General features: G+C 39.5%; 1 long non-coding RNA gene across 1 annotated transcript in view; it reads right to left on the reverse strand.

The window, feature by feature from the left end:
- LOC106922348 (uncharacterized) overlaps positions 1-18,495 on the reverse strand; it is a 34,535-nt gene that overhangs the window by 11,085 nt on the left and 4,955 nt on the right. The window contains exon 2 of the long non-coding RNA XR_001419176.2: positions 9,126-9,257. This is a non-coding gene — a long non-coding RNA (uncharacterized LOC106922348). The remainder of the gene's footprint in view (positions 1-9,125; positions 9,258-18,495) is intronic.

Below are 18,495 nucleotides of genomic sequence, written 5' to 3' on the forward strand. Positions count from 1 at the left end.
AAGATCCGTGTTTACCCTGCTGCCCAAAGAGACGAATAGAGATAATGGTGAAAATAACCACAAATTAGGATACTTGAACATTAGATGGAACACGGGAAGTTTTCTTTCATTTTTTTTTTGGGTTAAGGTTAAAACAGTATCAGTCAGAATTTCTGGTGAAGCTCTTTCCTTGTGGGACTTACCACTATTCCATTGTTTTTATCAAAGTGTCAAAATTTAATTATAAGAAAGCAATCAATATATTGCAACTTTGCAACTACTCTATTAAAAAGCTTTACTATGCATGTTTTCCTTCTAAAATGTATGTTTATATTCAGTGGCTTTGTTGGCTTTATGCTGTCACGAACAAAAATAATAGTCATGCACGAGATGCATAAATTGACCCATGTTACACTTTTGTGCCGTTTCACTTTGAAGCAAATGTGGTCCAAAGTGGTTCAATGAGTGGAGAACACAGAAAGATTTAAGAGTTCCTCTTCTAATGGGCCACCCAGGTTTGCAATGTACAATATGTGAGAATGTGAAATGCTGACGACAGAAAAATCCAGCCATTTTGTCACAGGCTCCCTGGGCTATGAGATCGCTTTAAGAACATAAATACATTTCAAAGACCAGAGAAGCATTTATGGTTTTTATGGTAAGTTTACACAGATAAATGTAACCCTTCAGTTTTGGATCATCTGGCTTCTATTCAGAGGCTAAATACAGGTTTGGATGGAGGCTAAAGTTAGCTATGTGAGGAAATGCAGGAGGGTGCACATTTACAATTCTTAGTAAAGTGAAGCAGTCGCGTTCAAGTGCGCATCTACGAATGTTTTGATCAGTTCCGTTGCACCCTGGCGAAAACAACTGAAGCAGGTAGTGAAGCAGGAAACGTCCAGCATGCCTATTTTTTCCCCCCCCGGATTACGTTTACGTCGCACCACGTCACTAATCTGCTTTGCTGGTGTGTATGTGCTTTTACCATGTTGTGCCTGTTTGTAATAAAACTAGCACAGGCATGTAGAGCTAGACCACCCAGAAAAGTTACCAAAACACCCTCCCCAAAGAAATGCGCTAGTCTTAATTATATCCATCTTCTGGGCGTGACTTTCAGCTCAAAACAGACATCTAAGCCACCCCTCGACCGATAGGCCACAAACCTCATGACAAAGCTTTACGGAAAGAACTTTTTGGTCAACACACTGACTTTGGATGGAATCAAACAAGATAAGTGCAGTGTTGAATTATCAATATTCTTATCATTTTGTTTTTTTGGTATTCTGATCTTATATTCATTACATCTTGTAAAGGGACTGCAGCAAAATTAATCAAGATATTTAAAGGAAAGGAAGGACAGCTAACTAAAATAAACACCTGCACAGAGTGTAGCACTTCATTAACAGGAGGAAAAACATGACAGCTTGTAGATGTGGACACACACACATGAGCTGCAATATGAAAACAACTGTTGAAAGAGGAGGCTGTTGTGACTAACCCGTTCCCGTCTGTGATCTCTAATTTTTATGTTGGGAATATGAGGGGGCAACTGTTTTGGTTGAGCATGTAGAGACTTAAAAAGGCACAAGAAGACACAAGAGGAGAGAGAGTGTAAGCAGACAGGACCTCAGTGACTATCTGCCAGACAAATCCTCCTCGCGCTTTGATCCGCTGCCCACTTCTCCCTCTGTGGGTTTTGTCTTCAAGCACACAGCTGTGATGTTTAGCTGAAATGCAGCAAGATTTCAAGGCTCAGGGAAGTGAAAATTCAATGAAAATACGTGCCAATTTAACACCCTGCAATGCTGAAAATAAAAATAATCAAGATTTACAGCTACTAAATATATATATATATATATATATATATATATATATATATATATATATATATATATATATATATATATATATATATATATATATATATATATATGCAGTAAGGGGAGAAAAGGGTTAATCTCTTCTTGTTGTAGTTTGGCTGAGATGCTATCTAAAGCCATTTGTTTCAAGTAGTGAGGCTAATGACCCTGATCTGACTCTTGGCATTAGGCAGGGAGCAAAAGAAGGTAAGTAACCTCATATGTTCTCAGGGGGCCAAGATAATGAGAGGGAATGGGAATACGAGCTACGGTCCATCATCTACTTAGAATCCAGACAGCAGCGCCGTCTTACCACTCTTTCCCACCCCCAACCAAAACTCGACAAGACGCACAAACACAACTCTTCTTCCCCATCCAATTTTGCTCCCGTCTTGTTAAGTAAATGTAATGTATGTTGCATGCAATCATCAATAAGTCAATAGTCTATTAACTCTGAGACATTGGTATTATTACTGTAAACAAGGAGTTCCATCATTAGGATAGCAGGCTGTTTCCATTTGCCTTTTCTTTAGTTTAACCGCTTGGTTGGCATCGCCCGGTCTGCAGGGTCACTTTGCTTTCTAGACCTATTTTACATGTCGCATGATAATTGATGGACTGGAATTTTAACACAAATACATACATGCAAAGTGGGTTTTATGAGTAAACTGGTTTCTAAGAAATTTTGGTAAATAGATTATGGTATTTTGACAGCAATAAAGCCTAAATGTCCATTAGGCTTGTATTCCGAGAACAAGTCTGAGTCAGTTTTTCACAAACCAAGCACATTCATTTTTATAAACAAATGCTAGAGTTCATGTTTAGATTTTTTTTTTAAAAAGTCTATATTCTGTATGAGAACTGCATGAGAGGGCTTACATAGCTACCAAAATCAAGAAAAGAAAGATGTAAAACTATTTGTTTTTTTCAAAAGAAGTTAATTGAGATTTGGCTGTAGAATTAACACAATGTGTGTGTGTGGTATGGTTAAATATACTGTTTCTAAATGGCTACAAGCGGCCCATAGATCCATAGATTGTAAAATTGAATGTTCTACTTTGATGTTCCATCCTACATCTTCTTATTGTAAGTGGCTAATGACTTCTGTTCTATTTTTTCTTTTATTTAAAATTAAGGTTCTAATTTTTTTCACTCATTTTATAAAGATGTTTCAATACTGCATACTTTTTCTGCTCACTTTGACAATCAATTCAAGTAATTGCCCATTACCCACAGTTTACTCTAAAATAATGTGATTGTGTTACTCCAATAAGTAACTTAAGGTAAGGTAATTTTATTTATATCGCACATTTTCAGCAAATTCAAACGCAATTCAAAGTGCTTTGAATTGCCTTAAAGCAGCAGGACCAAAAGTAATTGTTATTTTAGTTTGTTTATTTCATCGCAGATTCATGTGAAGGAAAACGTTTGTTTTTAGGTACAAAATGAAAATATGTCGGGACGATTCGGCAGCATTTGAATACATTTGAAAGTGATGCTACAAATACACGATGACACTAACAGACCAGAAGTTGGTTGCATATAAATTCATCATGAAAAGACTCATAAAAACAACATTTACACTTCGTTTTCATTCCCTTTTTTGAGAACGCCACGTCTTACCAATAACGGCTTAACGACAGTTCAAAGTTACTGCCATACGCGAAGAGGCCGAAACGTATGCATAGACACTGTATAGCCAGGCATGGATGTTCTCACATTATGAGGCAGAGAGAATTCGGCTGTGATGGGAAAACAGCGGGGGGTCCACTCCTCAGCTTTTATTCGATTCAAGTCGAGCATGGCTGCCTCTTTTACTTCTGGCATGCACATGGATATTTTATGTGTGTGTGTGTGTGTGTGTGTGTGTGTGTGCGTGCGCGCGCCCGCGTGTATGTATGTGTGGAAAAGAGAATAGGGCACCAGAATAAGTACCTACTGCACTCTGTGTATGTCTGCGTGAGCATAAATGTTTTTGTGTGTGTGTGTCAGTAATACCTCCTATGGCAGGCTAATGATAGGTCTTATCGACACCCAGCAGTGAATGCAGGCCTTTGTCTCCTCTCGGGACGCATTATGAAAAGCTTAGGGGGCTGCCTTTGACTCCTCTTTCATTTGTTCACCCACTGATAAAACTGGGTACAAAAAAAAGCAACTCTTATATGGCTCCTATAGTGCAGCGAGGTTGGTTACAATAAAACCCCAAGCCTTGTGTGCTCATCAACAAAATAAGCAAAGCAAAGTTAGAGCCGCAGCTCAAAAACTCATAAGTCGCAGACAAAAGATGGAGATTAAGACCGAAATTTACATTTTGCTAAACAAAAACACAAAGCTCCAAGTCAACGAGGAGTGAACAGATTGGAGAGAGGAAAACAACATGAATGAGAGCTTGAAGCATAGTTTAAAATTATTTTCAGTAATACCTGCTCTGACAGTATGAAAAAAAAAATGATCTGGGACCATAATGGATATAGAAATTCTTCTGGGTTGGCACAATGTGATTTCTCTCTGTATACCAACACACTTTACCAGAATCTATAATTCTTTTTGTTTGCTAATTCTAAAATTCACATTAATTGAAATGAAATTTAACATTTTCAGAAGTTTTACTTTTAGTTTTGTTTTTAACAGATCTTGATTGTCTTCACCGAGATCCACAGCATTTTCTACCCGATGAACCGCTAGTGTTACTACTTATAAAACATTTATTAATAGTAATAATGTTTTTTCTAAGTATGCTGGCACTCATCCTGTATAGTTAATCTATTAAAGAAAAGCTGAAAGTGTATGCGTTTGTACAAAGTAGAAGAAATACACGTTCTTTTTTTAAAGGCCTTGCTCATCACATTGCTTGCTTGTGGAGTTGAATGTTGGGGCTCGATTCTTTGGACAAGCAGTGTTTGTTAGAAGAAAAATGTTGCATTTTTCCATTATGTCAACCATTCTCACATATTTTTGTGTACAGCCCCTTTGGGGAAGCCCAGTCAATTTCCTGCTGAGTCAGCAAAATAATCTCGCTTTATCTACGTTCTAACTTTGCTTTTGTTAGAAACTGCACTGACAGGGTTTGGATTGTAGCTTGTGGTTAACCCCCCGCCACCTTTTATTCAACTGTATTTCTGACATAATCATTTTTTCCCATCTTATTATTATTATTATGTTTTTTTTTTTATCTAAATTTTCAATGTAAGCTTTCTTTGCGTCACCGCTCTCTTTCTCTGTCGGTTTTACCGACATGGTGGCAAATAATGAATCACCCCAATAAGCCGTGCAGTAAGGACTTGGAGGCTTCATCTAGTAGCCACATAGTGTTGAGACTCCCCCATCCCATTCCTCACAGCAATTAGAGAGAGGCCAGGAAGTGCATTGCTTTTATGATCTTATAAAGACCTTAGAGACTCCACTGCACAGACCCTCAACACTTCTAGATTTACTAGTTCCACATTATCCTTTCTGTCTTTCAATTATCTTTAAAGTTAACTTGGAAACTTTGTGGACTCCGCTCACTCTCTTTCTCTCCGTTGATTCCACATGCTGCAAATTCTCGTCTGCAAAACCACGTATGCTCTCCTTTTGAGAATCTCACACTGATACCTTTAGTTTCAAACTGCAGTGGCATTTCACGCCATAAAAGCCCTTCGTGCAAACACAAATGCCATCTAATCTTTCACTTATCTTTTAAGTTTTCATGCTTGTTCACCAACTGTCCTGACCATGACCACTGTGCATCATTCGCTGTTTTTCTTATCTTTCTTTTGGCACAAGCATGAAACCGAGAATTACCCGCTGTGTCCGTTCAAAATCTTTCACTGAATCGATACAACATGACGGAGAGCTCATCTGCCTGTCATCTTCCTGTATGTGTACATCCGTAAAATAAAACCTTCTGACATACTGTGACTTGAGCATTTTTAACCTCGCCTCTCTCTATCTAAATGGACGCCATTAGAGATCCAAGCTGCTTTTTGGGCCAAAGCTATCTTAGACGGACTCGTCTGCTGCTGAAACATGTCACGTCTGTAGAGGGGAAAAAAGGGCGAAGAGGAAAAGGCAGCAGCATGTCTGAATATTTTTCTTACATCCTCCACCGTTATCCTTCCTTTCTTCCCAGGACAACTCATGCATCCTTTGACAAGTCCCTAAAACAATGGGATTGTGTATCACGGTACAATGTATGTCTCCACTAATCCCAGGTGGTTGCTACATGGTTCATCCATCAAAAGGGTGATGAAAGAAGGCATTCCAACCTCAAAGACATCCTAAACCACTTCTATTTAAAAATATTTTTCCTAGTCTTGCTAGATAGATACAACCATCGCTCAACAACCCATAAATCCTGGCAAACCATTTTATCATTTCCTGTTTTTTTTTTGTTTTTTACGGTTTTGGATCATAAAAAAAGTGCCACTTTGTGAATACACTGACATAGAAACAATCACGTAAAAGAAGAACATAGAGATGAAGGTTGCTTCCATATGGATCAAACACACACAAAAACATGAAACTACAAAAAATAAAAAGAAAGAACTCAAGAGAACATAAAATCAGTTTAGACACAACAAAACTGCTGCAAACAATTAAGTGCAAGAGATAAAGTGCAAGAAGAAAGAGGTGAGAGCATCTATGCTGGTTTGATATAAAATGAGTTAACCTAAAATGAAATGGAGCAAACGTGGAATTGAATTCGCTCTGTCTACTGCAGAACATGAGTGTGAGCAGCAGTTCGGATTGAAAGTTGATGATGTAATACCTGCAGCTGAAGAGCTGACATATTTAGTGGATGAGTATAACATAAAATGTCTGAATCATGTTGGGGGGGGGAGTCTGAAAAAGAAGTTTTGTATTCATTGAAAGATAAATTAATGCTATAAAAACAGAAGTCTAACTAGTTTCTAAACTTTTAAAAACACTCGAGGAAAGGGAGAAAAATAGACAGATCGTTTGTGCTTAAAAACTAAAACCCCTGGAAAGCTTTGAAGAAGAATCCCATCATTGCTGTTGTAACCTCTGGGTGGAAGGTTGAGGTGGAAGAGTGTTTCATCAGAAGGGAGGATGACATATACAGAGAAAAACAACATTGTCTTTTGCCTCTTGCTGGATCTCCTCTTTAACCATCCCCCCTATCTGCGTGTGCTGGTGGCCGTTCTGTTCATGCCTGCACGGAGGAAAATGATTTACTGCTGCTCTCAGCTTCACACAGAGAGTGAGAAGATTACTCACGGAGACGACACACACTTTGGGAACTGCTGAAACACAGTTAAAACAATAAGGTGGCTCCTCTGCCAGGTTCATTCCTGTGTTTTGCCTTGTGGGTATGCTATTCTCCCAGGTAATGATTTATTTCTCCCTCTCTACATCCCAGTATTGTTAGGCTTTCCATACTTTAATAGGGGTTGGAGGAAAAATCCTAACTATGAAACAGATTCTCTGATCGCACAGGCGAGTCCCCATACAACCCTTTAGATCGTTAAGCATACTGTCTCTTCAAATGATCCCCGACTGAGATATTTGCTTCCAAAAAACTTTTTTTTTGCTTACTTTCTTAATTAAGTATCCATGACCATGGGCCACTTCATATGTAAGGATTTTGTAATTTCCATGGAATTTTCTGTCAGTGTGGATTTAAAGTTAATCTCTTCACATTGATTAAACCACCGGAAATATTATTTCTATTCCTCAAAATTCCTTATCTACAGTTTTTGCCGACGAAAATAATCCCCTCGTGACTTAAAACAGCTTAGATGTACTTCAACACCTTAGCCTCATTTATAATGCGTGGATGTATGAATATGTAAATTTAGTCTCCACCTCCACATCTTTCCTAAGGGTTGCGTTTACCTGCTTGACTTACACTCTGCTCGACACTTCAGTTATATAAGTGAAGGAGGGTGAAGTGTTCGTGGATGCCTTTAAGTCAGTTTATCAAAACAGAACCATATTTTGTCTATCTCCAGCTAGAAAGTTAGTGTTGAAAATATGTCTTGAAATCCAGCAAACTGTTCAGATTAACTGGGTTTTCTTGGGTTCTGAAAGCTACATTGAACTCTGGATGTAATTTTAAACATGAACCCAATTTTGTATTCAGACAAATATGAACTGTAGTTGGTGAGAACGTGAGACTAAAATACACAACCTTAGGTTTTCGAAATTTGTAAAAATTTGTATTTCTGGATACTGCAATCTGTGATTGTGATCGAAAGGTGCTGCAATGCCAATCTTGTGTCAGCAGAAGGCAGAAATGTAAATATTAACAAAAAATGAAAGATAATCCTGAGCCTTGCTAAATTAGTGCTAATTAGTACTGTGGTTTGTGATTTGTTTGACGATGATTTCCCTTTTTTGTTATTGAGCTTTTGTTTGAACTCTAATGGAAATCGAGTCAGACCAAAGTGACACAGATAACTTAAAAAGAAAAACTACATTTGTCCTGGATTCTAGCTTAGGGCTTGTTAACTTCTACTTCCTAAAGTTGCAGAGATGCAATTCAGCGGGGTTGGCCACAAATGTCCACTTTGGGAAGTCTCTTCCAAAACATCTGTATCTGGATATGATTTTTTTTTTTTTATATTCATGTTCATGTGAACGATTGCTAACAATCAATACAGAAATCTCAATCTGTGCTCTCTGGGAGCTCAGTGTGATGTAGACATTACGATTGCCACTTATTCAGAGGCTTCTGTAATATTTTAATTTTACAATAATATAACTGCACAATATTCAAAATAGCAATCATCATCATGATGGCAATGTGTGTGAAATCCAAATCATATCAAACTGTTCAGATTAAATAATTAATACACTTTAGGCAGCATGTTTTTGCCGGTTAATATAAAAAAATAACATCTTCTTATTCAGGCTTTACAGTGTTGTGGAATAGCTAATTATATGTTCCAAATTACCATTTTATTATATTTTTGATATTTACATTTTCAGTTTGTTTAAAACAGTGAATTCACTGTGGAAATAAATGAGGAAAGAAATGCAAACTGGTTAAAAAGTGAAAGACAACCAACCGTGATTTTTTTTTTTTTTCTTGAAGGTAAAAAGGGAAACTGAGATTCAAAAAAGAGAAAGAGATGGTGACTGGGACAGGAAATGCTATTCACCTGTTGGTTGTGACTTAACACGAGGGAGGGACTCACACACACCATGCTCACTTAAATTCTTAAAAACAGAAACATGCAGGAATGCAAACATGAATCCTGCCCCAGCCGATCACCTGACTCAGGCAACCAGGTGGAAAGGACAGAGAAATGCTTTGAGGCCAGGTGTAAACTAAGCTCTCACCTCGTCAATGTCTCCCCGTAGCTCACCGCTTGAGTTAAGGGGTCTTCTGCTTCCTCCTCTCGCCTCTTGGGTGAAGGCCAGCACTGTCAATTCTCTTCAGCTTCTTCCTCTTGTGTCAGCTCATTTCATGGCCTGTCACAGAAAAAGACCAAAAGGGGGAAACAAATCATTAAGAAACTCTTTAAGTGAAATGCGTTGAGGTCAACAAGCACCTTGCACTGAGAGAGAAAAAAAAACAACATATAAATTTTCCTATTAAAAGAGATGGGCGTAATTAAAATCTCTTATTTGTCCTGCATAAAAGGAAGGCAAGACAGCTAAAAACAATTGCAAATCATTGCAAATTCCAGGGTTTTATGCGCTTATGGTAAAGAACAGTCCCATAATGAATAATTAATATTTAGGCATCGTATGACTATACAAGTGTCTTTTATAGTTTGCGTAACTGTTTGGACTTGCTACTCTGTCCGTTTCGTCTCCCTTTTCTTTTCCTAAACTGTGTTGACATGCGCAGTTTGGGCAATTTTCTCATGGCTGTAACTGCTTCGAAATAATTGACACGGTTTGTTTTGCGAGAGTGCGTGCAGGGGGCGTCTTACAGTGCACTGATGAAATTGCTAACAGCTGTGACAGCCGCCATTGAGCACACAGACCCTCCCTTTCGCCATCTCATTTGTAGCGTACAGCTGCACAGATAAAGCACGAGGGTTAAGCAAATAATGCACAATAGCCAGAAAACAATGTCCCTCCTCTATCACTCACTCGCACACACTCGCTCCAAGTGTTAGCGCTGCTAAAAAGGAGCATGCCAGCTGCAAGTGTGGAAAAATGACTGGCACTGCTTGTCCTCTTTATTACCGGGGGCAGCGCAGACACCCCTGCTATCCCTCCATTCATTTGAATCTCTTTTTCTTAATGATAAACCCCTCCTTGGTCACACTCTCTGGTTGCCTGCAACCCCTCTAACCGCACCCCTCCAGTCTGGTGTCAACCCTTGAACAAGCCAGCAACAGTGCTCCTTTGTCTGTCCTCCTCCCCTCCTCTCTCTCCTTGCCCCCTCATCCTGGTCGATGCTGGTTGGCGGGGACGGAGGCATGCCTCGACAGGAACGCCAGAGGAGAGGAAGGGAGGGAATGCAGAAGGAAAAATATAGGTGGAAGAAGGTCAGTGGGGGGAAGAAAAAAAAAGTATGGTTCTAATAGTCAATTGCTGTCATTTTTTTCTCTCCTTTCTGTACTTTTCTGGTATTTATTCAGACCGAGAGGAGTGCAAGCTCAGAAAGTATTTGTGGGGAAAAACGAAGGTGGGTTTCAAGTGACCACACCCTCAGTGAACCCTGTGACTCCAGGCTTACCATCACAGAAAGTAATTTCCAAGGGAATACAGCTGGTTTGGACAGAGAAGCTAATTTTAAACTCTAAAGTAAAGATGGAAAAGACGTGGGGGAAGAAAAAAAAAAAACATTCAGTCTTATTTCTTCTCTTTGAAAACGAGCTCTGTTCATTGGATTTTATGATTGAAAAAAATAATGTGTGCGCGACTGGGAGTTTGCAAAAATAGTCAAAAGTACACAACGTGTAATTTATCATTTATGCAAAGAAAAATACCAGGTCCGAGCCCACCGGGGTTAGTCAGGACATAATTTTAGCCAATTCATTCTGGTTCCACGGCGGGTGCTGCAAACCCAGATTCCTAATAGCATAAATACTGCTCTTGTAGTGGTGTCTGGGGAATGTCTCATTTGGTATCGAGCGAGACCGAGAGGCAGAGTAGCATCTTTTTAGCTAAAACACACAAACTCCGTGACAACTTGGAGGAAATAAATCGGATCATTAACCCCACGTAATCTACAAACATTGTGTTTATTGTAAACACATTCCCAGCTTTGTGTGTGGGGTGCGTGGGGGGGGGGGGGGTAAGGGGGGAAACCCATGTTAATTCACTCTGAGTTTGAGGATGTGATGTATAAAGTGAGCCGTGACAACGCGAGAACCACGTCTCTCAGTTTCCATGCACACGCATCTGTCATGGCTGTCTGTGTGTGGAGCATGTGCTGTGATAGACAGAGAGAACATGTCATAGACGGTGAAAACGAGTGTGAAAGTGTGTGTGTGTGTATGTATGTGTGGCATGACTACAGTGATGCAGCTCCGCGTCTTGATCTAGACTCCTGCCTGCTTGTGACACCCGCTGCGCCTGCTTCATTAATCAATAGGACAGATGAAGACAGACTCCTGCTGCGCTATGACGGAGAACGGCGGCTTGCATTCCCCACTGTGTGTGTTTCTGTATGCACGTAGACTCCAATGCCCCCGGGTAGAACGTGGCAGACATGATGCGAACCTTCAAGGCTTCCTGCCCACACAGATCATCTGCATTGTATTTGCTTTCTTGTACCTCCAGAAGAAGAAAAAAAAAAAAAGGCAAAGAAAATGTCCTTGTCTATTTGATGATTTCAACAGACTTGTGTTTGCTACTGTATTAACCAGAATGGCCTGAAGCCTTGAAGTCTTCAAATAAAAAGATAAAAAATTATGTACTGGGATTTTACTTCTGTGTTTAGGTTCTTTTTACAGAATTAGGACATTGTCTCACTTTCATGTCTGGTAGAAAAATTTCCAATAAAAAATAAAAGTAAACACCACAATGACAATGATTACGAGGCTCCAATTATTGTTCCTCTTTTTTCAATGTGGTAGAAGCCTTGAGAACAAGAATCAACATTTTTTTATTTTAGTTATATCCTTGATTTTAAGCGCAGACACACACAGACATGCACACAGCTGTAATTACCTGTTCTTGGAAACACACACACACACACACACACACACACACACACACTGAAAAAACTCTTTGTGTGTTTATTTAAATTCTTTTTCAAAACCTGAGCTAAAAAGAGAACGTGCCTTAAGGGCTTACTGAGAAACTCTTTGTGTTCATAAGTTTATTATACCTCTTGGTACAGTCAGACCATGAGAAAATTAAATCAAAACCTAAAATAAACTTCCCCTTTCATGTGACACCAAAGAAATAAACGCCTCATAATTTCATGTTTTGAAGTATTTTGGTTGCTTAACAAAAAAAAAAAAAACTGGAGCTGTTACAACACAGTCTCAGTCATACTTGTGCAAAATGTGACTAACATACTGTGGCCATACGAAAAAGAATCAAGTAATTTGCAAAGATGTATTAAGAGTGTCTATATGTAAAACTTGTGCAACACTATACATTTAAATGTAGCTGATTTAACAGCAGTCATCCATCTTGACTCCTGTTAAACAACAAGTTGGAAATATTTGTACCTAATGCAACCTGATAGAAGAATGCTATAAATCATAGCTGAGTGTTTTTTTGTGAGTCTAATCAAATGGCCACTTTTAACTGAGCAAAGCAGTCGTGAAAGTCAACTTTTAAGAGAGAGATAAATTAAAGAATATTGTTATAAAGCATGCTAGATAGGATCAGAGGGATGGAAAAAGGTTAGAGGGCAACATTGGTGTGATTTAATGCTACCCTTCTTAAATCGCATGCCGCTCACTGCCTGTCAGCTGGCTCGATAAAGGCTCATAAACTTACAAGGACAGGGTTGGCTCTTTGGAAGCACATGCAATATTAAACAACCGAGACTCATGTTTTAAAAACTGAAGTTAATACAATCACCCTTATTAAAACAACAGTTTTTAGTACTGCAGTTGTCAAGATAAGGGCAGGCAGACTGACTAATTACACAGCTAGTGTTGGCAAAAGAAGCACTAGAGACCTACTAAATTTATCATGTGTTTATAGTTTTTCAAGGTCTATGTATCAAAATCAAAACATATTAATAATTTGAATGGTGATAAACATATATTCAACATCAGCAGTAATAGTTGTTACTTTTCTATTTTAAGTAAGAAAAACTATATTATGTTCTATATATTTGTTTTCCATGTTTTAATTAAATACCATAATACCATATTTATTTAAGGTTAACACACTGAGAACCTTCTTACCAACCCATGACTACAATGCATCTATTTTTCATATATTTCTTCTGAAAACCAAACATTAGTATTACACATAGAAAATACCCTTTGTTACATTGTAATTTATTGTGGAAATGCAGCTCTGCCATTATTAAATCATGCTGTGACAAAAAGTGCATTGACTATAACATTTTGAACACAAAATGTTTGTGACTCGTTCTCAAGTATATTCTGGTAACAGGAAAAGAGGAATGTGTGTAATTTCCTGGGCTCTAAATGACTTGAATGCAAAGCCACTTAGGCCATTTTCTTCCTTAGAAGCTAAATCTTGCAGAACGGTTATCAGTCATTGAGAATTTTTTTTGCCTCCTGACTGTACTGCTACACCGTTTTGTGTGCGTTCAATATAACTTGTGATACTTGGCCAGAACTCAGTGCCCTCTTTGTTAGCCATTGTGCAGTGATGAATGAATCCTTCTTCCAAATTTCATACAGAGTTGCTCTGTGTGGAGCCATAGAGACTCCTTTGAGACCAGTAAACTGATGTGCAGATGATATATGTAGACACCTTTAACAGGAATATTAGCTAGTATCAAGTTGCAAATAGCGACTCATTTAAAGTATATGCAATAAAATTAGAGCATTATTTCTCTATGATACTCAACAAACTGTAATTAGCTATTAAAGGTTTCATTTAGTATTGCATTTTCTAGTATATTATTTTCTTTATCCAAGTAAAAATAGATTAGAGTAAGTTAAAGAACTTTGACTTCTTTTATATATATATATATATATATATAATTTTTTTCAGGTTGAAAACATAGGCTCAGAAGCACATTTGTTTGATTTATTCAAGAAACTATTAAGAGGTTTGATGGATCTCCTACTGGCAATAATACATTAGCTGTAAATATGTGACAGCAAATCATTTCGGTTTATTGATGAGTACCTCATCTGCCTGTATGATTGATTTTCCTTTTCATAAAAGCTAAGCATCACAGCAGCACTGCAAAGAGTTTGTTGATTTAGTGACTCATATCAAAAGCCCATTGTTTACTCATTGGAAAAATTATACGGTTACAAAATTTCTATGTAATTCAAATGTACTTTACTGCAGAGCTAAAAGTAATGGCGCCAAAAGAATGTCACCCGTAAAAAAAAAGAAGAAAAAAAAAGAAAGTTATTTAAAACAATGAATAACATGCAATAATACAATGTTTAAAAGTTTAAAATTTAAAGAAGAAAAAAAAATTGACAGAAAATTCATGTGAATTTACCGAGACATTTTGTGGTCACTTCTTAACCCAAGGTCCCCTGATTGGATGGGCACATTGTGCGTTTTGACATTGTTGGCCTGACATTCAGACAAAGGGGGCCAATGTAGGCCTCAAGAGGGCAGATGACAAACACTCCTAAACCATAGCCAGACATAATCCCCCCACCTCCCACTAAAACCCCACAACAAACGCAGGGAGGAGGTGAACTTATTCAGAGCATATTAGGGAGGTGAAGGGGGCAAGGCACAGAGGGACCCTCTTCTCTCAGCTGTCCTAATCTTCTGAGACAAGCCCTCCAGAGGCAGATATTCCCGCCAAACAAGACCTCGCCCCTCTCCCCCCAAAGGCATATCCCAGACACATCCAGGAGTGTTTACAAGGGCAGACGGCCATGAAGTGGAGAAGCTGACCAGAAATAAAACAGCCCCCCTGGGAGATGTAGTCTAATTGTCCATATTCTTGGTCCAAATTAAACAAGCTTGTATCCATATACTCACACGTCCCGCCCACCATCACCATCCTGCTTTTAACAGACTGGCACGTTCCGCGGAGGACGCTGCTGATGCAGAATGATGAGCGAGACCCTATTGTCTCGTTATATTGTCTTCAATTAGGGAGGAGATGATGGGAGACAATGAGAGGAGCATTTGTAATCATGAGCCTTCCAAACTCACGCTGGGAAACAGAACTTCATTATGCCCAATGGTCCCTCATTGACGATAAAACTCAGAAAATATGCTGTTCATCCTTAGGAAGTTTTCAAGCATAAATGGCTCGGAAAGAAGTGAGTCACCATGAAAACTGTAGGGGGTTTTGAAACTTAAGATAACAGCAGATATGTACTGAGGCAAATTGCCTTCTTTTATCTGAACTGCAGAGAACAACAGATTGCAATCTATAAAATCCCACTCTTCTCATGCAAGCCCGCATTTTATATTGACAATTTTAAAAGTGAGAGAACTTTGAGGAGCAGAGAGTGGATAAAAATTTGTAACGTAAGCGATGGATAATCCTTTAAGAAGTACAAGAAACTCAAAGCTTCTAATTTGCGTTTTCCAGAGATGAATTTAAAGGTGTAAAGTGTTCCTCTGATGTCTTTTCATCTCCTCCCAGCAAGTACTATAAAGGCTAAGCCTGTGAGCAGAAGCTGTGGCACCGTTGGTGTCAAGGCCATCAGTAAAAATGGGTCTTCTTTAAGAAAAAAGAAACTGGAGAACGTATTACTTGCAGTCACCTGAAGAGCGTTCAGCTGAGAAATGACTAACCCGACATATCGGCGGCTTTGTAGCTCACCATGTCATTTCAAAATCACGTTCCACTGTGGCTGCTGGGCTTTGATAGAACCATCCAACCGGACAAATACTGCTTTCAGAAAATTGTGCAAATTATTTCTTTCAACTGGGATTGGGGCTGCATTGTCCCCACCCTCCGCTCCCACTGCTTCACTTCGCTTTCCCCTCTCTCGTGGCACAAAGAGCTAATCTGAGACAAACACTCGCTGGCTTGAACGCATTGTCGGTGCAAAACCTGGGTGATTTTATTTTCTTTAAATCACGTAAAGTGACAGCTGAGGTGAAAGCCACCATCCTTGGAGCGCAATACAGGGCTTAGAGAAAAATTGCTCCACGTTACACAATGGTGGGATTATATACCATGTTTTATTTTACTCATCCAATCGTTCAGTTGTTTTGTCATGTGTACAGTATTAAAAAGACACCAAATAGATCCCGAATTTCATTCTAGTTTGATTTTGCCCATTTGCTGATGAAATCATTCTGCAGTGGGTGCCAGTGAAAGGGATATCCACAAATTCAAGCTGCCCCAGGGCTAAACATCCTTTACTCCAAAGCCCCTTATCTGATTCCACCAAATGGGGCAAGACCATGGCCATGCCAACCATAGCCTTCCCGCTTTTTAAAATGTATCCCTCTGCTTTCAAACTGCTTTATTGATCACCGACAGACCTCATTTTGTTCCTCTGCTTCCAAGACGCCCTATTTGTAACATGATCATTCAGACAAGAATGGCAAGAAGATGGATGGATCCTAATCCTCTTTTTTTGTTTGTTTTTTTCCCCTGTCTGGGGCTTTGTGATATTTTGTGGATCATCCCTGTCAAGATCAGTATTATCTGAGGCTCCTGAGGTCAGGCTACAATCTATGTTTGGGAGTTAATTTATGCTTAGAGCAATTGTTCCTTTTTAGTCCTCTTGCAAAATGGGTAAATGGAAACAAGCATATACAGCAAAAAAAAAACAACAAACAAACAAACAAACAAAAAAGGCTTCTTCAATTCAGAAGCATTGATTTCCAGTTTCACCCCTGGATGTTTCTGACCAGAACCCAAACATTAAATGTGCTCATTGACCTCTGAGGACTTGACACATTCCTCCATGTTGAACAACGAAGTGCAGCGCAGGGAAGCATCTGCCTCGTCACTCCACCCAGATGGCAGCAGAAAGTATGTAAATTGGTTCATTAACCTTACAGTGCTTTAACCAGTGGGCCATGCAAAGGGCTCATTCAATCTGGGCTTTCGTGAATTTTATTAACGCCCATTAATAGCATCAGGAAACTTTTGCTAATGGCCTGAGGTAGTTTTCTGTGGCGATATCAAACACTGTAGTAATTATACATGACATCCCTCTGATTAGCACTTCTGTGATTATTACACCATGTAAAAATCTAATTTACTCCCCTCTTAAAAAGAGTTATCCATCTTCTTGGTTGGAGGAAAAATATTATGGCAGCACTTACCCCATCTGCACAAGCAGGTTTGGATCTTTAACCCCAGACAATAGAGTAGCATGTAGAAAAAGAAGTGACGGGGGTGGTGGGGGTGAAAAATGTGAAAGGGAGCTGAGCTGCATTTTCATGTGCCGTTTCCCCCCTCCGTGCAGTGTGTATGAGGAATTGGCACGCAGAGTGTCTGTGTGTGAGCTGCCAGCAGTGAGGGCTTGCACCTGGAGCAGGGAGGAGCAAGTGAAGGGGCCAAGGGTCACCTCGTGGGCTAAACAGGATCGGAGTTCTCCCTCTTCCTAAGGAGGCCAGACGGCCCCCGCGGCTGCATCGCACAAGCGAGTCTTTCACGCCCCCTTCCTTCCTTTTCCCCCTTCTCTCCTTCCTCTCCTGGTCACCTCCTTTTTCTTTTCTCCTTTGGAGAAGGCACAGTAATCCATAACCCGCTCAACTATCAGCAGCTCAATTATCCCTCCTGTTCCTCTATTTTCTCCCCTCGGATGGAGATTCAAAAACAATTAACCTCTTCACGGCTGGGGACTTTTCCCAGGAAAGGGTATGATTGTAATTGAATGACTCCACCATTTACATTCCTGACCATGACTTCACTTCTTCATGCATAAATCTGGTTGCCAAAATCTTAATCTGCGGCTTTGTGATTGTTCAACATTATTACAATGAATGTTGTGTTATCAAGGTGTGGAAACCGTCTTTACCTTAGGCAGAATTTAACTACACAATTTGTTAACATTACCTAAACAGCCAATGACCTGTCTAGATTTTGCGTGTGTCTGTGTGTTGGGCCCAGGGTAGAGAAGGGGCTATGTACAAGCCATTGTGTGATCAAAACATTGGAATAAGTTCAACTGAAAGCACTTTCCGAAAATGGCACTGCTAGACAATTTCACACCAAGTGTCTATAAGCTATAATGCACCTCCTCCTCATCTTCAGCCTTCAATAAACTGCTCTCTTTTTCTCCTTCGATACAGAGGGGCCTCCTATTCATCTCCAGGTAGAGAGACTCAAAGTCTAGGAGGGAGGAACAGCTTGTTGCACCCATTGAGCTTTTTATTACTTCCCCCTTCAAAGGGTGGTGGTAGAAGAAGACACAGGCCCCATACCTCCCTGATGCGATGATGCAAAGAGTTTCAGAAAACAAACACAAAACAAGAGGAAGAACTACAACTGGAGCACGGTGACAGATTTTACAGACACTTGTTCTTCAAAAACATCCCATCTGAGCAGATTAAGTTGTTGATGCACAGCGAGAGCACCCTCCCTCCCCCTCCCGCTCACCCCACTCCAGTTGTTCGGGGGATAATCCTCAGATAAACAAGTTTATCAAAAATGGACACATTCGAGAAAAACAACTGGTGGCATGCTAAAAAT

The sequence above is a fragment of the Poecilia mexicana genome, unplaced genomic scaffold, assembly GCF_051168715.1.
Source record: "Poecilia mexicana isolate PSO_F unplaced genomic scaffold, ASM5116871v1 scaffold_4, whole genome shotgun sequence".
NCBI lineage: Eukaryota > Metazoa > Chordata > Actinopteri > Cyprinodontiformes > Poeciliidae > Poecilia > Poecilia mexicana.